The 20071-nt window shown below is 36.3% G+C and overlaps 1 protein-coding gene across 1 annotated transcript in view; it reads left to right on the plus strand.

Annotated features, from left to right (window-relative positions):
- GRM8 (glutamate metabotropic receptor 8) overlaps positions 1–20071 on the plus strand; it is an 886817-nt gene that overhangs the window by 690964 nt on the left and 175782 nt on the right.

Here is a 20071-nt window from a genome sequence, read left to right on the forward strand (position 1 = left end):
CACAGGCCATATATCCCAGCTTATTTCCTTTTAAATTGATGGCAATGGAATATAAATTGTGATTCTTTATTATTATGCTTATTCCCAAATATAATTCTCTCTTTATTTTGAATGCTTATTAGTTTAATCACCCACATATGTTGGGTGATTAAATATAGGACTGTGGTGGAATGACGTTCAACAAAAAGGCTTTGGGGGTTATTTGTGTTTTCACATCAGCTTTACCTAATGCAATAGCAGTAGGCAAAAAGAGGGTGAAAGGACAAAATATCCCCCAAATCTTCTGGCTTGTAACATTTTTAATCACCCGACTCCCTTAATATGTAATAAGTCAGGGCACATATGGTTGTATGGAATAAAAAGGTATTGTAAAAATGCACACATTCAAATGACCTTTTTTTTTTGTCATTGCAATACTGCAGAAACAAAGTATATACTCCCTTCTAATTAGGGAAAAATAAAGCATGCACTGGTAGTTTCAATTGCAGTCTTACACTTCATTATATAGTGTCCGTACTATAGAAACTTTAGAGTCTTTAGAGATGAGCAGGAAATCAATAAGGATTTATTAAGTGCCTACTATGAGTCAGGCAGTGTATTAGGCTCTGAGGGAGAGAATGTACTTGCTCAGTAAGAATGATATTATAGTTTTTTTCTTATCATGTGATACTTTTAAATCAGTTCAAAACTGACTAGGAAAGGATAATAGCCAATGTATTTTTCACCCTAATTTAATGTTTTCTCTTCTACTTGATCTTGAAAGGTCCCTCATAATACAATAATAGTGTTCTTCGTTTCCCTAATGGACAATTAAGTGAATTATGAATCTTTTAGCTAGAAGGTAAAAAACAAACAAACAAAATAAGGGTTGAACAATAGAATACTGTAAATGGTTTAACTAAAAATTTTCAATTCATTTATGCTTTGCTTGCATTTGAATACCAGCAAAAGGTGTTGATTTGGTATTATAATACATTCTTCAGTTCTGCATGTCCAAATATGCTCATTGAAGTGATGTATTTATGCAATGTATTTATCCAGAGTTCTCATCAAAGAAGCTGATGATAAGCAATAACAAAAACAACACTGGAGTATTTACAATTTATTGCTCCTTTGAGATGACTTCACAATAATTATCACAGTACTGCATTCAATAATGCATAAAATCGACTTCCATTCCCAGCCACTGCTGTGTGAAACCACCTCACCACAGCTCAGCAGTCGACTGTGTATTTATTGCAGCCTGGAGATGTTTCATCTGTTTGTTTCCCTCTCCACTTCTCACCCTATCCAGGGACTAAAACCAACATCCACCGAAACACAGGCTATGGCCATGTCTTGTAGTGTACATTCTTGCTGCCATTGTGTGATAACAGCATCCTTTTGGAAAGAGTATTTTGAAAGTGGACAAATGAAAAATAAAAAGTAAACAGGGCTAAGAAAATGTGACCATTCAATTTTAAGGCAAGAAAGGTATATTATATGACATCATTCATGCTGATTCACCTGCTATAAATTAGTGGCACATAAAATCATCTAGGCCTTCACTGCTGCTCAGCAATCCTTCTGCTTAACTCTTATTAATTTTCTATCTCATTTCCCGCAGAGACTGTTCCAAGGCTTTCCCTTTCCTTTTAAATCCTGAACTAAATCCTCTCCCTCCTCCCAACCACACACATACACTTAAATTACTTTCTCTTCTTCACTGAGAAGATTGAGACCATCCTACCTCAACTTTTTCTGCTCCTTTCTAACTTCCTCAGAACTCAGCATCATTGCCTCCCATCCTTCCTGTCATCACAAGATTCAATATTCTTACTACTTCCTAAGGCTTTACCTATATCTTTGATCCCATTTCCTACTACCTCCAAGACCTAACTCTATCAGTCAAGTCCTTTCTTTCACAGACCTCCAGTTCCCCCTGTATTGACTATTCATATAACTACCAATGTGCTTAGACTTCTCTATTATTTTTTTCCCTTTAAAATCCTTGGCTCTCTATCCATCTACAATTCTATCTCTTTTTCTGTACACTGCTAAACTTCTTAATGAAATTATCTACAATTGATGTTTCTACTTGTTAATCACCCAGTCTTTTTGCAGCTCTTTACAATTTGGCTCCCATCCACATAACTCTCCTGAAAATATTCCCTCAATAATGACCAGGGACCCTGAAAGATTGATCAGTGGAGGGTATGAATGAAGATTGGAGATCAATTGTCAGTTAAGGTTATTTTCCCTTAAATAACTATAGAAATGATGTGTAGAGGGTTTACAAGTAGGGAGAATTTCCTTTCCATTTTTAGGTTTAAAAGGGTGAGTATGTATATCCATTTATTTCACATATTTATTAACTTATTGATTTGTATTCCCCCTACCACTTGAATTTTCTAATTGCATTCACTCTTTAATTTTTTTTTTTCCCTGTGGGAACCATGTAGAACATTTCATCCATATATTTTTGATAAAAATGCAGTATTTTTCTCTGTGTTCTATTCATGACATATCTTAAAAGTAAGGTATCATTAATAAGGAGACTTAAAATGACAAGATTAGTTGTTAAAAAAACTAAATAGGATATATAATCTATAACATTTAACTTGTTTTCAAGACTTATGAAATATGATATTGTAAGATGATTATATATACATATTGAACTAGGAAATACTAATTTAATTTGTATTTTTTGCTTTTGATTTTTGTCTAGGCTTAGCTTTATCAACTCTGCCAATATTGCTTCTTAGTTTTAAGACAAAAAAAATCATAGTGTCAAGAAATAGTTTTTGGTGTACTCAAAAAATGTTTACAATTTTTATTTATTCATGAGTAGGAGTCTGTCACTGATAGTTTAGTTTTATTTTTTTTCAATGGTTCTTAAATCACATGATCTCATTTGTGAACAGTGACCATCTGATACTACGCTAGTTTATTTATTTAGTTCTCCATATAAGTTTACTCTAGGAGGAGTATATTGGGTTTAAAAATGAACCAGTTTCTTATTATCTCTAGAATCTCAGCTTCTCCAAAGACTCTCAAACTCCATGTGCCTCAAAAATATACATTTTATTTTACATATGAGATCATCTTGAAAGGAATCCCATAATTCCATTGTGGTAGTTTGGAAGACAATAGCAGTAAAACATCTTTGGGAACAGGTTCATAAAAACACTGCAAATGTTCATAATCTTGCCTTCCAATTTGAAAAGTAGAAAATACACTGAAAAATATATGTAGTGCTGTCTCGGAACTTTCCAGATCGTAATTCTGGAGATAGATGCCTTTTGGTTCACTATATACACTAATATATTTATTAACCTAGAATTTGCTCTAATCTAAGAAGTGGTGGATAGGGAATCCACCCTCCCAGGCTAAGGATATGAGCAGTTAGTGATGCAAATTTATGTAAGAGAGGGCAATATGAGGAAGATAGAGATGGGCAGGAGCCACTGCAATAAGCAATAGAGTTGGAGACTGACAGAGTGGAAACTGGGAAGAAAGACAGTGCCAACCATGAGATCATCATTTCCAAGGCTATGTTTGTTGGATTCACACTTATTTATAGGTCATCTATCATTATTTAGAGCTATCAGAACCTTCAGAGTTAATTAGTCCAGGGCTTCTTAAAATTTTTCCACTTGCAACACCTTCAGCGCTTCTTAAACTGTGGGTTGCAACTGAAACCAATGCCTGGAGAGGTCAAATAACTTACCCAAGGTCACACAGTTAATTAGGTAGCAGAACCAATATTTAAACTTAAATTCTCTGACTCCAACACTCTTTCCATAATTATACCTTATGCCCTTCCACTTATTCTTCAATCCATTGATTTTGTCCCCCTTGCTGTTTGTTGTACAGGATGCTTTACCTCCTGACTTTGGACGTTTTTACTGACTGTTTCCCATTTCTGGAATTCTCTTCTCTCTTCATCTCTACCTTCAGATTTCTCTGACTTCCTACTCCAATTAGTCCTATATATCTTATTTGTACATTGTTGGTTGCATATGATATCCCTCACTGAACTATGAGCTTCTTAAGAGCAGAGATGGGATTTCCCCTCTTCCTTTGTATCTCCAGCACATTCCCTGGAAATTAGTAGGAACTTTATAATTATCTGTTGCCTTGATTAATCTTTTTTGGAAGAAGACTCAGTACAGGTTATAAATAAATAATGTGGCAACTTTCACAGCAAATCATTACTTCAATATGTCAAGGATACATGGTTTTGTTGATTGGGTATTTTTTTGTGTCAAAATAGATTACCACCTTTCTATGTCTTGTTCATGAGTTGCCAGAGGTCAAAAGAATTCAGAACCTGGTGGGTCCAACCTCCTTGTGATGAACTTCTCCATCGGGTTTTTGAAAGGCAGACTATATATAATCCACCACCTACCTATATTTGGAGCCTTTCCACCTTGGTCTTAATATGGGGGAGCTTATACTTCACTGGTGTTGTGAAAGGCTTTTGTATTTGGTCCTGGAGGTGAGGACAGGTAGGAGTGCTGCGCATGGAGTCAGGGTGACTCATCCTCTTGAGTTCAAATCTGGCCTTAGATACTTACTAGCTATGTGACCCTGGGCAAGTCATTTAACTCTTTTTTGCCTCAGTTTCCTCATCTGTGCAATGAGCTGAAGAAAATAGCAAACCACTCCAGTATATTTGCCAAGAAAACCCCAAATGAGGTTGTGAAGAGTTGGATATAAATGAATAACAACCTGGATATGTCAAAGAGACACTGGGATATATTAAGTAGGAGGTGACACAGTCATATTTGCACATTAGGAAACTCACCTTAGTGTCTGAATGGAGGATGGGTTGGAATGGAGAGAGACTTGGGACAGGCAGACCCACCAGAAGATTATTGTAGTTGTCCAGATGGGAAGTGAAAGGGACCCATACCAGAGTAATGGCAGTATCAGAGAAGAGAAGGAGGCATATTTCAGAGATGTTGCAAAGGTGAAATCAGTAGTCCTTAACAACAGATTAGATATTGGGGGGAGGTGAGAAATAGTGAGGAGTCAAGGATGATATCTGGGTTGCAAGCCTGAAAGACTGGGAAGATGGCATTACCGTCTATAGTACTAGAGAAGGTAGAAAGGGGAAAAGGTTTAGGGGGGAAGTTAAGTTCATTTTGGACATGTTGAGTTCATAATGTTAACTGGACATACAGTTAGAAGTGTCTGAAAGGCTGTTGGAGATATGAGAATGGAGGTAAGCAGAGTGTTTTGAGCAGGATAAATCAATTTGAGAATCATCAGCACAGAGATAGAAATTACATCCATTGGGCCTGGTAAAATTACCAAATAATATACAGGGAGAAGAGAAGAGAAAAAGATTCTTCTATTCTACTTTAATGGAGTCCTCCTACTGTAAACAAGAAAAAAGAACAGAACCCTATGGGACAACCGTGCTGTGACACTGCCACCATCTTGATGCAGGCTTCCATCACCTTATGCCTGGACTATTGAAATAGCCCACTAGCTGGTGTTCCTGCCTCAAGGCTCTCTCCATTCCTGGCTCTCTTCTACTCAGCTATCAAATAAATCTTCCTAAAGAGTAGATCTGACCCTCTCACACCCCTATTCAGCAATCTCTAGTGGCTCCCTATCCACTTTTAGATACACTTCCAGGATCCAATATACAATCCTCTTTGGCATTCAAAGCTCTTCACAATCTAGCCACTTTCTACATTTCCAGTCTTCTTAAACCTTATTCCCTTACCTTATACTCTGCCATGCAAGTGACAATGGCCTTCTTACTATTCCTTGGATAAGACATTCCATAACTAGACTCCAGGCATTTTCTAATGAGATAATATTTGTCAAGCACTAAGCATAGTGCTGGCATATAGTAAGTGCTATATAATTATTACCCTTTATTATTTCTACTGGTTGTTACCCTTGTCTGAAATACTTTCCTTCCTCATCTCCACCTTCTATCTTCCCTGGCCTCCTTCAAGACCTGGCTAAGATCCCATCTATCATGAGAAATCTTTCCCAGTCCCCCAGATTAATTGTAGTGGTTTATATATGTTGATTATCTCCACATTATCATGTACATATTTTGTTTGCATGTAGTTGTTTTCATGTCTCTCTCTGTTCAGTTCCTGGAGAGCAGGGACTGTCTTTTGGCTTTCTTTGTATTCCAACTGCTTATCACAGTGCCTAACACACAGTAGGTACTTTAGAAAATGTTTATTGACTGCCTGACTGGCCAGATTGCCAAAGAAGTACATGGCACACAAAAAGTTAAGAACTCATGTCTAAGGGAGTTACCTGGACAGATTACATGATATATCCTAGTCATACAGCCAGAATGTCAGAAATAGAATGAGTAGAGATTCTCCTGAGTCCTCAGATGGACTCTTCATCTATTACCCCATGCTGGTTGCCTAGACAAATATAGCACAAAATCATTCATCAGAGTTAAACCAAAGTAAATCTGCCTCATTGGGCTTACCTTCCCTAGTCCTATAAATTCAGCCTTACTTTCACCATGGTAACCATTTATTACCCACTTATTTGATGGAATTCATCTTATTGTCAAAATACCTAGCTATCTGATTGAATTCAAATATTTTCCCCTTTTAACACTTTTGTGTGTAGATAGACTCCCTCTCTAATATATAAAAGGGCACTTACTTCAATATCTCAATGAATTGCAATATCACTAATATCTTCCATGACTGATTACAACTCCTCTCAATTCAGTAGTGGGTCTTAAAGGCTTGCTGTGTGTCTGTCTCTCTATCCATCTGTCTTTCCGTCTGTCTATCTATCTATCATCTCTCTGTCACCAGCCTAGCAACGAACCTTTTATGAATATTTCCCAATTTAGCTAGGTTGGTCCTTGAATAAGGGACCTAAAATAAATCCCTGAGCTTCTGGTGCTTAAAGCCTTTCCAAACTGGCAGGATCTTCTAGTGTCTGTAACCTCCTGGCATGGCACTGAGGAACCTAGGGTCACCTCCAAGCCATGATGATGTAGCCTCTTATGAATTATGTGAAGACTGAACGGGCATATCTTGGTGACCAGATGAATCCTGAAGCAAAACAAATTATTCTTTCTCTCAGGAACACATACACATATAACTGTATAGCCCTTTGCCAATTGCTTTATCTTCATTACCCCTATTGCTATTGACTTTTCCAGCCTTATGCAAGTAACATATGTTCTTCATTCAGTAATTATGATCAGAATATATAATTTGGTTATTTTGATTTAGTAACCATGCATGAAGGGCATTTTGTCTACTGGAAAATGAATTTGAGCAGTGATTCCCCTGCATTTCACCAGACTGAATTTCTCAAGTGGCAGGTAGTCCTTATTAGTGATTACAAAACATATTGCAACCTGGAGGTTCAGAGTAAACAGAAGTGCCTGAACTGTGAACAAAGGGGCCATATGTTGTTTCCAGTCCACAGAGAGAGGGGGATTGAGGGTAGTGTATCCACTTAAAATAACTCAGTATTTACTTTTTCTTGGCTTTCAAGTATTAGCTACTTTATTTGAAAATTATAGAGATAAAACATATATCCTTATGTGATTTTATTGCATTTTTTTAAGTCAGGTCATGCTATTTGGGATTAAGTGATTATGAGCAACATGAATTGAAATAAGTCTCTTTTTTGGCCAGATCTAGCAAGGATTGTAAGCCTCGGGGTTACCTCTTTCCTGACTCCTTTTCATAATGAAGTCTCCCGATGCAGCTGCCCTTTCCAGCTTGCCCTCCATGCCCCCTAAATCGGAGATCTCAGACTAGGGGGCACAGAGCTTCTAAGCCACAAGTGGCCTTATCTTCCCAGGGGTTTTGCTGCCATGGAAACTATAAAGAAGTAACCCCAGGACATAAGGGAGATGCACTCATTACCAAGCTCTGAGCTAATCTCTGTGATGTGTTCCATACTTTCTAATAAGCCTACTTTCCCTATCTGGCGTCTGGCTACCCCTCTCTCTTTGCTGACAGTACCCAAAACTTGACTTCCAAAGGCTGTAGCCTCTCCTGCTTCTCCTAACCTTGATACAGATGAAAAGCCTTCTTCTCTTCAAATAAGGAATAATAGAATTCTTAAAAACATCACACAGATGATTAAAAAAAGAACAAAAAAAATATGAATACAAAATTAAACACAAACATAAAAGCAACCAATGAAGAAGCTTTACTAAATAAAATAATGGAAGAGTAATATAAAATGCACTTCAGATGGTCCCATTTACATAACTGCATACAGTATCCTTTCCAAATAATTTAGACAAATAACACTTCGGGGCTTAAATTATATGAATAAAACCCATAAATATTGTTCCAGGACCTGGCAACATGAAATGGCCTCAGGTTAAAAAGACATTGAAGAAATTTTGGATCAAAACACAGGAAAGTAAGCCTATTTTGTAGTCAAAGTTAACATTGCATGTGATATAGATTTTGGTTCATTTTTGTATTTTCAAGGGAAATAGTGTTTTTTTTTTAATTTAGGGAAATAGCATTTTTTAACAGGATCCCTGTTTCTATCAGATTTCTATGGGACACAGTATTGAGAACATTATTATAAAATGTTATTTCATTTGTTCTCTTCTCATCCTATGTTAGTTTAATTGAGAGTATAAAGATGCTCCTTATCTATAATAAAAGAACTAGGGGAATCTATGTACTTTGGGATCTGGGCAGAGATTAGAGACAGTGGAAATAAAGGGTCTTTCCTGCTCCAAGACTTGAGATGGTAGCCTAATAGAAATCAATGACAACTTTACAAGGGATGATTTGGGGCTCAGCTGGTAATGATGAATCTGCTTCTTCAGATTGTTTCTTTACAAATATAATCATTAGTACAAAAAGAATGTATGCTCCTTGAGGTCAGGGACTGTTTCATTTTAGTCTGCATTCCCAATGCCGAGAATACTGTATGGTACACAGTAAATGCTTGACAAATATCTTTTGAATTATATTGTATACTGTTTTGCCTGATGGCTAGATCAGCATGAGAATTCCAACTAGGGATCTTATAGCAGGCAAAAAAAAAACCAAACAAACCCAAAAAACCATATTCCTCACTTGTTTTCACTCTAAAGTTGTGTCTGAGTTGTGCATAGATTTGGAAAAGATGTGTATATTTTAAAGAGCATGGCAATGTCTAAAGCACATAAAGAAAGGCAGGTAATGGCACAGCAAATAGGAAACTGGGCTTGGTGCCAGGATGACCTGAGGTCAAATTTGGCCTCAGACACTTACTAGCTGTGTGACTCTGGACACATCACTTGACCTATGTTTGCTAAAGTTTCCTCAGCTATAAAATAAGGATAATAATCTATCATGCAGGATCAATTGGGAGTATATTTGTAAAAATACTGAGCACAGTGCCTGTAGGTGCTTATAAATGCCTATTCCCTTTCCCCTTCACCAAATATCAACAGAAGAAATTTGATTAAAGTGTGTGTGTGTGTGTGTGTGTGTGTGCGCACGTGTATTCTTTTGTGCATGTGTGGAGGGGTAGAGGTGTAGTTACTAATTTGGTGATGGTGAAGACACATCTGGAACATTTAGTTCCAGCTTGGACTAAATTTATTGACTCTAGCTTTTTAGCCACATTAAGAAAACAACAGTGGTTTGGCCATTTATTTTTCCTTTGGCTTTGTTCCCAGACTTACAACCTGATTGGCCAATGGCTAGAAATTGTAGATATACATGGGTGTGACAACACAAAAGTGAGCATCCTTGCTCTGCGTTTTTTACTGAGAACTCAGAGATGCAGAACCACTGAATTCAACTACATACATTTGCCTGATTCATTTGTTTCGGCCACATGAGTAAATGCTAGAAAATCATAGTGGTTTGAATTAGTAACTCCAAGCAGTCACAACATCTTCGCATTGAATAGAACTGAAATATTGTTGAAGCAAAGACTGAATCATCCATTTGTTCCAAGACATTAGCGAATCATTTACCATGAGTCTTTTGAGGCTACCACTTAACCTTTCTTGACCTTTGTTTCCCCATTTGTAAAATGACCTTGATCAAAATTTGGCTCACACATTGACATGCCATGCATGTAAGTATGTATCTAAAGTACTTTGAATTTTTGGCATTGTATAAATTATCTTGTGCATAAAAGTGGAGTCAATTCCTTTAGCCCTTTAAATATATTCAAATTGAATCACTGAATATAGGGAAAAAACCCACTCTGTTCTTTGCATATATACTCAGTCCTGAAAATTGCCTTTCTGTGCCTCTTTTCTTTATAACAAGATAGTTATTATTATTTTTAATCTTTATTATTAGAGGCAGTGTGACATAGTGGGTGGGGAGGGGACCATCCTTGGAGTCAGGAAGACCACAGGTTCAAAACCTGCCTCTGACAATTTGCTATCTTGAGCATGTCACTTGAGTTTTACATTCTTCAAAACTTACCTACTTTGTCATAGACAGGCTGCCAACTCTGTTGGTAAAGGGTAATCCTATGCGCTGCTTTGACTAAAATACCAATCTATCATGTACTTTATTGCTACTAGATGCTAATTTTTTAGTTTTGAAAAATCAGTCTTTGTTCATATCTTTGTTTTCATGCCACCAACTATTTAGTTAGCTTGGAGTTGAGTGGATTACAGGAAACAAATGTTTTGATAATTGAAATTTTACCTTAGTTATCCTATAGATATTTCCTATATATTTTTTTGTGGAAAGGGTTAACATTCAATCAGTACTTTTTTCAGCATAGCCTTTTTGCTCTGTCCCTTAGGCAGAGACTAATATCTACATAATATGTTTCTATACCAGATAACTAAATGAGTTAGTTGACTTGTCAGTTTTGATTGTGTTTTTTTTTTCAGCAGCCGATTGCAACACAATCACTAATATGCTGTGATTAGACCAATATCTAACAAGCTTCCCCCCTTCCTCTCCCTTCACTTTGGGTTAGGGAAAAATAACAAAGTCAAGACTTGATTGGCCATGGCGTGGGGCAAGACTCAAGCTGTGTCTCCCTTACCAGCCTCCTAGAGGCCTTTAGCTGTATTGATTTGTCTTCTTGGTCATCTAGAGGGCATAAAGGGTCCCATTCATGTGGGGTCAGGGCCCCTCTGACTTGCTGGATGATAAAAGTCATGCAGTCACCATGGCCTTCACTGCTGACTTACTTTCCATGTGAAGATGGAGGATGGGAGTGGGAAAAAGGAAGGCATGTCAGTAATAGCCTACATGCCACTATATCCTTGTTACATATCCTTGCTATGTTAAAACCAAATAAACCTCCATTTGTTAACTGTTCAATAATTTTACAACTCCTTCATTTTATTTCATTGTTGAACCTGAACTAACCAGGAGCCTGCTGTCAGGTCTGTTCTTAACACATGACCTCACAGTCAGTCCAGTATGATTATTTAAAGCCCTGAAATAAATGTGGTACTATTTTATATCTCACAAATTCATGTAATATTTGCATTATTTTTAAGAAACTTCATTTTAATAGCCTCTTGGTAATTTCAGGCTCTGGAAATTGTTCAAATGAGTAGAATCTAAGAGATTGAGTCAATCCTTGCAAAAGCAACAGATAGATTATGAGAGAAAAAAGATTTCCTAAAACTTATCCCTGTCAAATGTATCAGATGGAAGGAATTTAGGGAAATAAGTAATAAAATACAGATGGAAATAACAATGAAAATAAAACTAGCCAAGTTAACAAAGAAAGGATGCAAACAAAATAGCAAAGGCAAAATTGAATGTACTAAAGTAAAGCTTGAGGAACAACTTTACAAAGACATAAAAGGAAACAGGAAAAAAATGTTTATATACCAGGCACCAGAGAAGGATGAAGGAAAATTGTGTCCTTTTACTTTTATGGGGAGGATAAGGTAATAAATGCTGGTAAACGGTGTTTTAATCCTTGTCTCAACCTTGATGTAGATAAAAGAAGGTCAAATGTATATGAAAAGCAGAAAAGGCTTTGCAAAACATTGAGACTTTGAAGGATCACTTCATTAAGTTGAAGGCACTCAAATCTCTATGGTACATGAAAAAGTCACCAAAATCAAAACATAAGCCACATCTCTACTTGAAAGCCTTTAAAAATTCTGCCCCAAAGTTATATTCTGGTAAGAGATACAGATTCTTTTGGGAAACAGCTACCAAAGGCAAGAACTCTTAGGCCAGCAGTTTGTAAGAGTTGCAGGTCATAAAGTGAACAGCAAACAACTTCAATTATCCAATGGCTGCAAAGGGTGATCTACCAAAGTTCTATCTGCAGTCAACCAAAGGATATAATAACTAATGGGAAAATATGGGGAATAAAAAAAAAATGTAACGTAGAAAGTTACACCCTTGTGGTTTCAGAAAAGAATTTCTAATCTCTTTCACTTCATTTCCCCCTCTCCTTTCTTTCCCTGGGGCAGCTGGACTGAATTATGCAAATTACCATGGGCTGGTTGTTGAAAACCTCCAAAATTGCAGGAGGAGGCTCCAGTGCAGGTACCTGTGGCTCTAAAGAGGAGAAGCTCCGTGAATATCAGTAGTAGAGAATGTGGTGCATGAGCAAAGTCCAGTTGGATAGAGTAGTGGGTTAATGAGACAAAGTTCAGCAATTAGATCTTCATATGGGCCAATTTCTTTAGCATCACATCCCTAGACTGTAATCCCTAAACTCCTTCTGCCATTCTGCAAATTTATTCTTTTGGTCAACAGTAGTTTGGTTTAAAACATGCAAATGCTTCCATATATGACTCTTACCTGAAAAAAACAAAACAAAACAAAACAAAAACAATTCATTGTATCTCTTGGTAATGTCAAGTCAGTAGGAGTCCCATCTTCATAATCCTCTGAATCTGGCTTCAGTGAAGCTTCTCTCTTGAATCCTTCTATTTCTTATGAAGACTTTCCTTTAAGTATACTTTATTTTTTTAATTTTTAATTTTCTTTTTAATTTATGGAATAAAACAAGCATTTCCATAACATAGTACAATAAAATAGATAATTGCACAGGAAACTCCAAATTTATTATATACAACTTGCTATTGCTTTTAAATATATAATAAAGTTACATAAGTTTCTTTTTTTTCCTTTTTATCTTCCCTCTCTGACACCTTAAAGAAGGCTACCATTAGACACAAATATATGTGTGTGTATTCGTGTGTGTATATAAATAATTATTTTGTACATGTAGTAGTATACTTTAGTTAAGTAATGATTTTCCACTGACTCTTTATAGAATTTGATGCTGATAAATTCTGATGTATAATCAGATTTCCTTAAGTCAGTCAACATTTATTTAACTCCTATTATATGGTAGGTTCTATGCCACGCAGTGGAGATACAAGGACAAAAATGTAATAGTCCCTGCCCCCAAGGAACTTACAATCTTTCAGGGAGACAACGTGTGTGTGTGTGTGTGTGTGTGTGTGTGTGTGTGTGTGTGTTAAACACAAATACAAGGTAGTTTAGGAAAGGTATAGGCTAGAAGTTGGAGGGTTAGATCAGGAAAGGCTTCGTGTACTAGACCACTTAAGTTGATTATTAAAGGAAGTGAAGGATTCCATGAAGAGATGGTGAGGCCCCAATATATTCCAGGGCAGAAAGATAGCCTGTACAAAAGCATGGTTGATGGAAAATGATGTGGCTTGGATAAGGAAAAAGAAGAAGATCAGTTTGAGTAGAATTTGGGAAAGGAAGTAATACATAATGAAGCTGGAAAGTTGGTTTGGGCCAGATTGTGAAAGACTTTAAGATGAACAGTAGGATTTACAATTTATTCTAGAGACAACAGGAGTTTCTGGAGTTTATTATTGAGTGTTGTCACTTGGAGGCCCACAGAGGCAGATGAGGAGGAAAAAGTTAACAAAAGGAAACAAACTGAAAGTCTATCCTACCAGTCTAGGTGAGAGGTTAAGAGGACACAAAGCAAAGTAGTGGCCATGTGAGTAGTGAAAATGGTTTACCTACAAGAGATTTAAGGCAGAGATGACAACATTTAGCAACCAATTGGATGTGTTGTTTGGGAAATAGGTAATGCTGATATTGTGAACCTGGGCCACTGAAAGGTTGGTGGTGGCCTTGACAGAAATAGAGAAGTACATAAAAAGGTAGGAGGAGAAAAGGTAATAAGCTCTGTTTTGGTTATGTTGAGTTTTTGTTGTCTGTAGCACATCTCATTTTAAATGCTCATTAGGCAGTTAGTAATGCGTAATTGGAGCTAGGAAGAAAGACAGGTTAGATATACTGATCCTGCTGGCTCTCCTCTATTTCATTTTTCTATGCCAGTCTCTCAATTCTTTCACTGTATTTTTCCTCTGTCTTCTGGGTCTCAGATTCCTTGTGAATCAGATTTTGCTTCTCAATCAAGCCAGTGTATGGCTCCCAGGGTACACTAATTCAGCCCTGCTAAAGAGAACATGAGCTTTAAATTGACAGGCAGTGAGTATATGAAGACAGCCTCTAGCAAACAACACTTTGGGCTCCCAATAAGAGATTTATTTTAAACTCTCAATGAATGATATAATTTGACTTGGGTGACTGCCCCTCTTTTCCTTAAAGTTCATTTAGAAATCAAACATCTTTGAATACATGGATCTAAAGTTGGAAGAATTTTAGAAGTTATCTTGTTCAACTCTGACATTTTTACAGTAGAGGAAACTGAGGCCCCTATATTGGTTAAAGTGATCTACCCAAGGTCACAAAAGTTGGAAGTAGCAGAGTTGGTATTGGAAGCATCCATTAAAAATCACTAGCCACCTCAAAATATTTGATTGTACTTGTGATTAGAATTTGTGAATCTGCAGGGAATATATCTTGGGGGTCAGGCATTATGTTACAATGCAAAATAGATTGCAATGTAAATTTGGAAGCTGGGATTCTGGAATTTATCACTAATCTAGACCAATCATTGAACCATTCTGAACCTTGCTTTCCTCTTATGCAAAAGTGAAACTAAAACCAAACCAAAACAAAACCAAACCAACTAGGAGGTTACGTGAGATTCTTTCTAGGGTTCCTTCATACTCTAAACTGCTAAGTTTTTACTTCTGTCATTAATGTTCAGATATATAAGGAAAACTAATTTTATTTCTGCACAAAAGGTTACTGCAGTCAATTTAAAGACTCATCCATATAATCTCTATAGATGAAATGATTCCACAATATAAACATATCTAGTTTTTAAAGAATTTGGTGGCCTTTCCTTGCATGGTTAATAAATCTTCATTTCATTCAAAAGTATGTTTGTTCTAGACAGAAATACGTGCTAAAACCTCCAACACCTGCAGTCAAGATAGAAGGGATTAATCAGGAAAATTTAGCTCATTAGACAATATTTATTTTTAATAAAAATATGAAAATGCTAATCTGGTGATGACTCTAATATTAGATTTTCTTCTGACTTCATGACAGGATGTTTACTTATAATGGTTTATAAAAAATCAAATGTATTTTTGGCACAAATAGCCTAGTACTGTTATTTGAAAGGATAATAATATTGAGAATAATATTAAGAATAATTAAGAATAATAATTGATGTGTGAATTAAAAAGTGACTGATATGATTGGAGGGGGGCTGTTTCTTCTAAAAATGGCTGTTTTTAAAATTGATGCCTTTTGTTTTTACATCATCTTTATTTCCAAATATATCATCCTTCCTCCACATACAGCTGGTTTCCCCTTGAAACAGATTTTAAAAGAAAGACCAAAAGACATTTCAGCAAAATAAATGCAAAACATTGCACACACATTGTTTCCCACATCTTTGATGAATAGAGGTGCATTTTATCAATACTTTTTTGATGGCCAAGCTTGGTTGTTATGATTTTATTGCATTCTGTTCTCTTATTTTGTTGTTATTGTTATTCTTTCTATGTCCATTTTTGTCATTGTGTGGATTAGCATCATAGATTTTATGATCATATTGATGAAAGGAATTTTAAAGGCCATCTAGTCCAAATCCTCCATTTACAAATACATAAATTAAGGCCAGGAATCATCAATGTATTGCCCAACTTCATATAGGTAGATGGTGGCACAGTGGAATTCAGGAGCAGGTTTTTTGACTCCAAATTGAGTATTACAATTTTCCTGGTCCTACTTACTTCACATTATATCAGTTCTCAGAAGTCTTCATTTTCAAAAAGTACTTTTCAGGTAAGAATAATGGAAGTTTAGGGGCATTAAGCTGAGGAGAACTAGAAACTTGGTTGTAGTTTTTTTTAGCAAAAATTGGGAGCTACCTCAGTTTTCCTTTTCTATATAAAAGGAGGACAGAAAGCAATCCCAGAGAGTCCAATGATGCTCACCCTGATTTTTTTTGTTTTGCATTCGGGTTATTGACATTTGACTACGTAGGTAGCACAGGGTTATCTTGCTGTTCCTTACAGGTATGACTTCTTAGCTGGAGATATTTAAATTTTTATTCTACTTTCATTAGAGAGATCTCACTCTGTATGTGAATCTCCCTGAATTATTTCCACTATGATTGATCAGATTTTGCAAAAATATATTACTTCCCTGAAAGAAAAACTGTATGTGTGCTATGGGGGGAGTAATGCATTCTCTGCATAAAAGGAGATAAAAATAACTATTTTAGTTGCAGATTGGGCTGCCTAAAAGAGGGAGTCTGGAATATTATTAAAGAATTTCCTGCTTACTTATAGGTTGGAATAGATGGCCTTTGAGGTCCCTTATGATCCTGAAATTCTGTGATTCACAGTATGAGAGGCATAACATTTTCAGATCATTAAGTGAAATAGTAAACATTTATCTTAAAAATAGTAGCCTATAGTTTAAATGATAATACATCCCTACTTCCATGTACCTTGTCACTTGACAAGTTCTGGACTTTTTTCCTATGACTGTGTAGTATCTGAAACAACCAGAATAACTTTCCTTATTTTAATCTTGGTTTTTCATAAGTAGATTGATTTCAACTCATTGGACATCATTCATGATAACCAAGAAATTATGGAGTAAAATGGCAACACCTATGATTGATAATGGCTTTAGTTATCATTTGATGTTAATTATTCACCAAAACAGCTGTCTGTGTACCTTACATAAGGGCAAGAACAATGCCACAGCCATCTTATAAATGTTATGGTAGATACTGGGGAGCAGTGGGAGATATAGTTAGCTAAGTAGGTTGGAGTCACATTATAGAGGACCTTTAAAATCAAACTAAAGAGTTTAGACTTGATATGGTAGGCAGTGGGGATTCATCATAGGTTTCTTAGAAGGAAAGTGACAGCATGATACAATGGAATGAGTGCTTGGCGTAGAATCAGACCTGTGTTCAAACTCACTTATTCCATCTACTAATTGAATGTATGACCATGGGCAAGTCACAACATCCTTGATCCTTAGTTTCCTTAGTCATAAAAAATGGAAAAATAATATTTGAACTCCCTTCCTCATTATTATTACAAAAAGTACAGTGTAAGCTTTAAAATCCTGTATAAATGAGAGCCATTATGGTGAAAAGAGTGTACTAAGTAAATTAGTTTGCTAGTGCAGCTAGGTGGCATAGTAGATGGAGCACTTGACCTCGAGTCAGGAAGATGAATTCAAATCCTGCCACAGACACTTAATAGCTATGTGACCCTGGGCAAATCACTTGAGCTCTGTCTGCTTCAGTTTCCTCATGTGTAAAATGGAGGTAATAATAGCATCTACTTCCTTATTGTAAGGATCAAATAAAATATTTGTAAAGTGCTTTGAAAACCTTATAGTACTATTATTGTTAATACTATTATTAGTGGAGATAGGTATACAAGTCATGTTAGGATCTTTTCTCTCTTAAATAAATCCTTTTAATGTTCACAAAGCCACCATAATTTACCAGCAATATTTGCAAAGTCAGGTAATTAGTGTGGTGGCTAAATTTTATCACTGGTAGTTTTTTCTGATTTACTTGTATATTATCATTATAATGGCAAACATTTGTAAAAAGTATACCAAAACTAATTCACACCCCATTACAGTATCTAAATTATCCATATAGTAACACTGATCATTGTTGATCAATCTAACACCGCTAAATGCTGTAGTGCTTCCTCATTTTTCTTTGTTTTGCGGGTTGAGCAAAGAACAATGGGGAAACTCTAATGAACTGAATGGTAACGAATTCTGTAGCTCCAAAGTCTCCAAAGGGGGAAAAAAAATGCAGCTGACTCAAAAGGCAATGAAAGAAGGTAAATCTGAAAATAAACTAAAAATTAATTTAAAGAAAAATGGAGAATTGAATGATGACCTAAGTAGGTTTTAGCATATTTCCAATGATTAACCACACATACAAAAAAGACTGTAATTGATGTCATGTTCATTTTCTTCATTGACCATATTACTAAACTAGAAGATAAAGGCCATGCTATGGATATAGTTTACCTATATTTTAGCAAAGACCTTGACAATATATCTCAATATTATTTTTATTGATCATATAATAACAAAATTAGTAAGATTTAGAACTGGTTGATGGTCAGGCTCAAAGAACATTTCTTAATGGTTCAACACCATTGTGGCAAGAAATTTCCTGTGGAGTCCCACAGGGATCTCTCCTTGACTCTGTACTGGTCATTCTTTTGCTCATATCACCTCCTGGAAAATATATAATATAAATCATCTAGCAGGTATGCAGTCAGAAATAGGAACATAGCTCTCTTCATTCCCTTCCCTGCCATCTCTTTCCTTTTCCCTTTCCTTCTCTTCTCTTCTCTTCTCTTCTCTTCTCTTCTCTTCTCTTCTCTTCTCTTCTCTTCTCTTCTCTTCTCTTCTCTTCTCTTCTCTTCTCCTCTTCTCTTCTCTTCTCTTCTCTTCTCTTCTCTTCATCAGTGGTTTTATTGATGTATACATTCCTTCACTGCTATAGCTCACAATCCCTCCATGGATATTAGGTAGTGAAATGGTGACTATTGTGGTGGCTGTGACAAAATACACATACACACACACACAATTATTATTATTACTTGGTAGCCAAAAGCTAGTCTTATTGTCAGTTGGCACACAGACCATGTCTGACCCATATTCAAACCCCTATTCAGTTAGGAAGAACTTGTCAGAGTTTATAATCCACTCTCATGGCTTACAAATATGAGTACCAAGAAAAAAGACATCTGCTGTCCCCTCCAGGTTATGATCAAGCAAGAGAAAAGGACTTGGCAGAAGGCTATATATTCTTAATTAATGAATGTGTTGGTTGTCTTCCCTAATAACAACATTTTTTTCAGCCCAGAGGGCTGAGTTGGGAAACTCCTGGTATGGGAACTCCCTCCACTAATTCAGAGCAAGTCATGATACAACTATGACTTAGTAGGTTAAGTCCCTGTCTGAGAATCCCTCTCTGTGTCTGAGACACAAAGGTAAAGTGACTTTTCCAGGGAAGGAAGATGGGAATAAAATGAATATTTATTAGGTGCTTATTATTCACCAAGCATTGAGACAGGTTCACATGACCAGTAAACTTCAAAAGCAGGTTTCAATTTACATCTACCTGACTCCAAGCTCAGCGCTTTCTCTACTACACCCTGCAGTCTTTATAGTTGTCCTACCCACAACCATTTTGGGATCATACATCTAGAATAGGAAGGGACCTTAGAGATGATCTGGTCCAGCACCCTTATTTTACAAATGGGGAAAATAAGGCACATGGAAGAACTTGCCAAAGACCACTAAACAGTCAGAATCAGAGAAGGAATTTGAGTTTAGGTCCTTTAACTACAGAGCCAGTACTCTTTCCATGGTGCCACACTGCCTTCCTTCACTTAAAACTTACTCTATTATCATGTATTATGTGAATACTATATGGACAGCTGCAGATGATACTGTAACTATCCGGTTGCAGTGCTTCATTTATTTTCTTTTTAATTTACACATCTAAATGCTGAGTTGGAAAAGAGATAGGCGCGTACAATGTTTTAGCATTTACAAAATTGGTGAGAGCAAAATAGGTCTCAGTTTAGAAGGCCAAAGCTTCTGCAAAGGAATGAAAATATTGGGAGGAATGCAGAAGCATAAATAGAAGAAGAAGTTAAAAAATCATGGAAGAGTTGAGAACTCTGATCAATGCAGTGACCAAACATAACTCCAGAGGACTAGTGATGAAGAATGCTACC

Source organism: Phascolarctos cinereus, unplaced genomic scaffold (genome assembly GCF_003287225.1).
Source record: "Phascolarctos cinereus isolate Bilbo 61053 unplaced genomic scaffold, phaCin_HiC Scaffold_1;HRSCAF=81, whole genome shotgun sequence".
Classification (NCBI taxonomy): domain Eukaryota; kingdom Metazoa; phylum Chordata; class Mammalia; order Diprotodontia; family Phascolarctidae; genus Phascolarctos; species Phascolarctos cinereus.